The sequence below is a fragment of the Pseudophryne corroboree genome, chromosome 8 (genome assembly GCF_028390025.1).
Source record: "Pseudophryne corroboree isolate aPseCor3 chromosome 8, aPseCor3.hap2, whole genome shotgun sequence".
NCBI lineage: Eukaryota > Metazoa > Chordata > Amphibia > Anura > Myobatrachidae > Pseudophryne > Pseudophryne corroboree.
Genome location: NC_086451.1, coordinates 272,041,431 through 272,048,017, shown reverse-complemented (window position 1 = coordinate 272,048,017; position 6,587 = coordinate 272,041,431). Strand labels below are relative to the sequence as shown.

Sequence of the window (6,587 nt, the reverse complement as noted above, 5' to 3'; positions counted from 1 at the left end):
AACAGCGTACGACCATAATGATCTCTAATATCCTGGCAAGAAAGACACACAATGGAGCCTTCATTCTTTTCCTTAGACACAAAAAAAGTGAACAAATGAAGCAAGGAGAGGACACCAGCCCACCAGTGAAAAGAAAGTCATCAAGGTAGTAACTGTACCCCACTCCCTTGTAACCACCATGATGCTACAGTGGAGAATCAAGCTAATGCATTTAAAGAATAAACAAAAAGCAGAGCAGCCCATCAGCAGGCAATTATACACATAGAACCCATCATCTAACTGAGAATCCATAAAATTAAAGAGTTTTGGTAAAGGTGGAGGAGACAGAAAGCCAACTTAATATCTATCTTAACCATCAGTGCACCAATATCCATAGCTACAAGTAACTACAAAGTTGAATCACAGGACTGATAGTAAATTCAACAAAGCTCACCAGGAATGGCATCATTGATGGAGTAGTGGCTTGGAAAAGAATGATGCTAAATCAGGCATAACTTACCAGTAACCTTGTTGAGAACTCCCCTTTCCAGAGATAGAACTGAATATTTTCCATATTCATTCCTATCTCTTATAATTCTATATCTGCTTATAATTCTCACTGGGAGACTAAGGCATTTGCATTTATTTATATCTGGAGCCCCTACATTGGTGAAGGTTCCCATGAGATAAAGAAACTTTCTGTCAAGCGATTTGGTATATTAGCGATAGGCTTGAAATCTAAAGATCGATAATCAGGATAGAGGTACGACTTTAGTACAAACCGAGACAGCATGCAGATAATAATACATGAGTGATTTAATACTAACTACACTCGGATATTTGTAGAAATCTCAAGAGTGCACTATATACATCAAAAAACACACGTGGACACATTTTTTAATCTTTATTCACATTTTTTTCAATTCCTTATTCACATACCTGTTAGTCTTGTTATTTTTAACTTCTATGTTTCACTGTAGTCGGGGATAATAAATTAATTTATATCCTATTTTAGTACATATCTAATAAAGGTTATATTTTATTTTAAATCAACTCTTCCTCTAGTGCGTCAACAATACAGACTCCTCCTCCTTTTTTCCTACCAACTTTAGTCTATGCATACTGTAGTTGACAGCACCCCCTGTATTTACCGAGCATTGTCCAAGATATAAGATAGGGGTTTATACCTGTGGGCATGTGGCGATGATCCACATACACACAGGATAACATATAAATACGAATTTAGTGTGCGGATACTAGAGATGTGCACCGGAAATTTTTCGGGTTTTATGTTATAGTTTTAAATTTGGTTCCGCGGCCGTGTTTTGGATTCAGATGCGTTTTGGCAAAACCTCCCTGAATTTTTTTTGTCGGACTCGGGTGTGTTTTGGATTCGGGTGTTTTTTTTCAAAAAACCCTCAAAAACAGCTTAAATCATAGAATTTGGGGGTAATTTTGATCCTATAGTATTATTAACCTCAATAACCACAATTTCCACTCATTTCCAGTCTATTCTGAACACCTCACACCTCACAATACTATTTTTAGTCGTAATATTTGCACGGAGGTCGCAGGATGACTAAGCAAAGCGACCCAAGAGGGCGGCACAAACACCTGGCCCATCTAGGAGTGGTTCAAAGGAAAAGCCCATCCAGGTAGTCCAGGCACATCTTCTTCAAAGACAAAGGACAGGTCAAAAGCAGAGCAAAGGTTGTGGGGCTTGAGTGTGTGCACTGAACCAAAATGGGTTAAAAAAAGTCAACCATAAACCCACTGCACAGCAAAGCAGTAAGCTTATGATCAATGTACAAATACTCAATCCGGAACAGCATGTGAATTAGCAGCAGTGGAGAAAGTTGGCCCAGCTGCCCTGCTAGGAAGGTCTCTGCTGGTAACTCATTCCTGATCACATTGTTCCTCTCTCCCAGATGAGACTGTAGACTTGTATGTTGTTGATCAAATTTTGTTAGAATTTATAGGTATCTTCTCCCATGCCCCCTTTGCTGTGCACATCCTTAAGGGTTTTCTTACTTTTTGCAGTAACCACAAACATATTGATAAAATGTCCCTCATGTATAATATCCATATTTGACATCTCTCCCTGGGACTATACAACAGTACAAATAGCAGTCCCCTGCCCAGGCAAGTCTGTTGAAGAAGTGGAAGTTCCATGAAGGAAGGAAACTTCAAAACAGGAGTGGGGGAGGACAAAACAATCAAAGAGGATGGAGGCAGAGGAGAGACAAAGCGCTAAACTATGGGCAAGGGGGACAGTAGGGAAGGCAGAAACTGTGGGATTAGTATGCTAAAGGAGGCCCCCCAGACCCTTATGCATGGAAAGAGAGTAAGTATCCAACTGCAGTCAAAAGAACTATGATGGTCTGACAAGCCCCTGCACTCTGGTAAAGTGGCACAAGTGGGGTCTAAGGGCCTACATTTGATACAGAGTTGACTGTAATGGGGCTGAATGTTCAGCAAGCAGAGGATGTAGAGCCAGCACTAGCAGGAGAACAGCCAACAAAGGAGAAAGGAGAACCCAAAGCCATGCCTAATTCTCAGGAAGAGTCACAGGGAGAGTGAATGGAGCCCCTAACACCTCTACCAGTGGGGGCACCAAAATGGTTATCCATGGGTGCCCAGCCCCCCCGGCACAGTCAGGGGAAGGCCTGATTAGAGCAGCCATGGGGTGCAGGGATGGGCAGGCCAAGGTAGCATCACAGCACAGAGCCACCCAGCTGAGAGAAAAGGCCAAAAGCAGGTGGACCCAGCACAACTAAGGAATGCATCTTTGGGAGCACATAGTCGGGGAAGAAGTCTATGACAGTGCCTCATCTGCCTTCCTATTCCACACATCCCTGATCAAAACTCATTGAATTTCCAGCAGTATAAACTGCTGCACCTTTATATAATACCCAAATGAACCCTTGGACTCATATACTGTGTTTACAGTAATTATGGTACTAGCCGGTGCCACCACATCCGCACATCACTGCCAGACACATATAGAGTCCTAATGCCTAGCTCCAGCTCACCCTAACAATCTGATTGGCTATTCACACATCATTTATAGCACTGTCATAACAGAACTTTATTACAGTCTACAAGCCGAGACATTGTGTCATTGTTTAACCCACTGAACTCATGGCCATAAAAGATGACTTTAGGAAGTTAGGGACTGCTCTGAAGCAGGTGGCAACCACTTTAACTTTTTAAGAAGTATGCCAGTAAACAGAGGGAGAGTATGCCAGAACTCATTGCATCAGTACTTCAATGTTTGGCTAAGGACACGGTGCAGTGAGGAGAGATATCGATTTATAGGCCATAGTAACACCATCTGGCAAGAGAGGAGCTTCTACAAAAGTTATGGCCTGCACCCGTCTTCAAGGGGAACGAGAATACTAACTGAATAGTTTGGGTGCTTCATCAAGAACTAGCAAAGGGGGCAGTGATCCAAATAGGAATAAAGCAGTCTGCTTTCCCAACCCAGAAGTAATGTTTCTGCAGGCAAAGGGAATAGAAAGCATATCCACAGCAACAGAAGATAATTCAGATCAAAACCAAATAAACATAGGCATAGAGAGATGAACATAACTAGGAACAGGAAAATCAGAAACAAAACTCTAAAAGCTATGTGTGCAAATGCTAGGAGCTTAGGAAATAAAACCCCAGAACTAACTGCAATAATGACAAGGGATGATTTAGATATTGTGACTATTACAGAGTCATGGTGCAATGAAAATCATGACTTGGACATAGCTATATCAGGATATACTTTATTTAGGAAGGACAGAATGGGAAGAGTCGGAAGAGGGGTAGCAATGTATGTTAAAAAAAGCATAAATACTACCTTAATATAAAGTATTGAAGAAAAACCTGAGGCCCTTTGGGTGACCATAGATACAGGGGAGAAGTCAATTGTTCACATTGGGTTGATATACAGGCCATCAGGTCAGGAAGAGGAACTGGACAAGAACCTATTGCTGAATTCACTAAAGATGGTATTAAAAGAAGAGGTAATAATCATGGGAGACTTTAATCTTCCTGGAGTAAACTGGGAGATGTCTGTTGCTAGTTCCACTAGAAGCAGGGACATTTTAAATTCTTTGCAGGGAGCATCCCTCCACCAATTGGTGAGGGAGCCCACTCATAAAGACGCAATATTAGACTTAATACTTACAAATGGAGACAGAATATCTGACATAAAAGTGGGTGAAAACCTGGGATCCAGTGATCATTTAGCAGTATGGTTCAGCATAAAGACAGAGACTGACTCATCCCATACAAAAACAAAGGTATTAGATTTAGGAATGCTGATTTTGTAGGGATAGGAAAATGTGTAAGCGATTCTTTGGCAGAGTGGATGAACTTAGAAGGAGTGCAAAAGAGGTGGAAAACATTAAAAAGTGCAATATTAAAGGCAGAAGACCTTTGTATCAAAAGTGTTATAAAAAACATAAGGAAAAGGAAGCCACTGTGGTTTGCGAAAGAAGTAGCAAGTGTTGTGAAAGAACAAAAGATGGCTTTTAGGAAGTGTAAGCAGACACAAAATAATGAAGACAAAGAGATATATCTTGTTATACAGAAGGAGACTAAGAAGGTAATCAGATGAGAGATATACAGTAGGACACAATCAGTACTACACCTGTTTCACTCAGACCAGTACAACATATCTGTATTAATAGGACCCATTGGGTCAGTCGGCAATCAGGAGAACCTGTATACTCTGTTATTGAGGGTACCATCAGTTCAGAAATGTAAATAAATTGATATGTTGGCAAATGTGCAGCTCAGTTATTTATCCATAATTGACGTAGTGTCCTACAAAAATTAAGAAAACAGTAAAGCAAAAAAGTTTTCTTGGGCTGAAAATTGCCAGTTTAAGTAGTATGAAGTAAGAGTAGTGGTGATACTGTTGTTAGTGTTATACCCAAGTCACATATCTGTGCTTGTTCATATGTGTCTACAACACTTGGTATTCCTTGGAGGTCTCCCTTCCAAGTACTAACCCAGCCCAGCACTGTTTAGCTTCCAAGATCAGACAAGATCAGGCATACGCAGAGAGGTATTGTAGTAGAGAATGAACTCTGCTTAAAACACTAATGAGAGTGCACCTATTTGAAATTAAAAAAGGTGAGTTGAGTTAGCTGAGCAAGCAGTGAGTTCATTTTGGTTTCCTTTATATGTATATTCATTAATCTTTTTGACTACTGCAGGAATCACTACCCCTTTTTCCAACATAGCTAAATAGACAGAATGAGTTTCTCTGGTAACAATGAATCATGGCCATATCTTTTGCTGAACATTTCTAAAACAAATTAAAAAAAGTTAAACTCTTGTGATATTTCCATTTGAAATAGCAACATATTGCTTTAAAATACTATGAATGTAAGAATATTCAAGTATATTTTTTACCTTTATGCCAATAAATGCTGTTCTTCCCCCACACTCCCTACACTACAATTAACTTTTGTTTTTCCTGCCGTGTTCTTCAATTTCTACATTATATAAAAGGCTTTTCACTCAATACAAAACCTTCCATTAAGATTAGTCATCATAGCTGATGAATTTGAAGTAACATTTATGTCATAAGAATCTTTATATAGAAGCAGAAATTTCAACATTTAAAAGTTGTCCATATAATCCATAATATTAGATGTGAAGTACAAGAGAAGTCTGTTTCATGCTAGGAAAAATAAACCGGATTACTTAAATTGCATTAATTTGAAGAATAACATACTGTTCGTACATCTAACAAGTTCCTCATTGCTTTTTCATTTCTGGATGTTCTTATTTGTTAAGCAATTTTCAATGTATTTGCCCACTCCTCAATTTTGCTAATTCTTCCAAATAAAACAAAAATGTCCTTAGTTTGGTAGTTTATTATTAAAAGATCATCTTACAAAAATTGAAAGACTACCCTATTCATTATAAGGTTGTACTATTTTTTTCAAATAGTTGGGTAAAGACAAAGGGAGAAGCAAACATAACAATTTAGGCAGTATTCAAAAAAGATCAATGTTATGAGCAATAAGATACTGTAAAGTCTGTTTACAATAAATAATCATATTACAAAGCACTTTATATTAATACAATATTAAGTCACCTCTGTAGCAAAAAACAACTTTTCAGTGTGATAATTATTCCAACCAAGATACTTAATTAAAAGTGAGAATACCAAGGTAGAGTACTTGTAACATGCAGTTTATAATTTATTGTGTCTATGTACATTCAAACAAATGTCAAGAATATGAGGAATGGAATCAGGGCACCATCAGTTCACAATTGCTGCTCTGGTAGTAATCAGTCAGTAGTCAGCCATCACAAAATAATAATCCAATGCAATATCACCTAAAAACGCATTAGAAATAGCCAATTGTGGTGTAAGATTAAAGGATAATCCTGTAACATACATATACAGTTACAATTAATAAAAATAAATTCCAACCACATTAGCATCATAGCCATGTAATCCCACAGCACTTGATATATGGGCCTATTTTAGACTTGATCGCTCGCTAGCAGTTTTTTGCAGCACTGCGATTAGATAGTCGCCGCCTACAGGGGAGTGTATTTTGGCTGTGCAAGTGTGCAAACGCATGTGTAGCCGA

General features: G+C 38.7%; 1 pseudogene; it reads right to left on the bottom strand.

Annotated features, from left to right (window-relative positions):
* Positions 1-4,936: 4,936 nt before the first annotated feature.
* Positions 4,937-5,055, bottom strand: LOC134950028 (5S ribosomal RNA; annotated as a pseudogene).
* Positions 5,056-6,587: the final 1,532 nt, after the last annotated feature.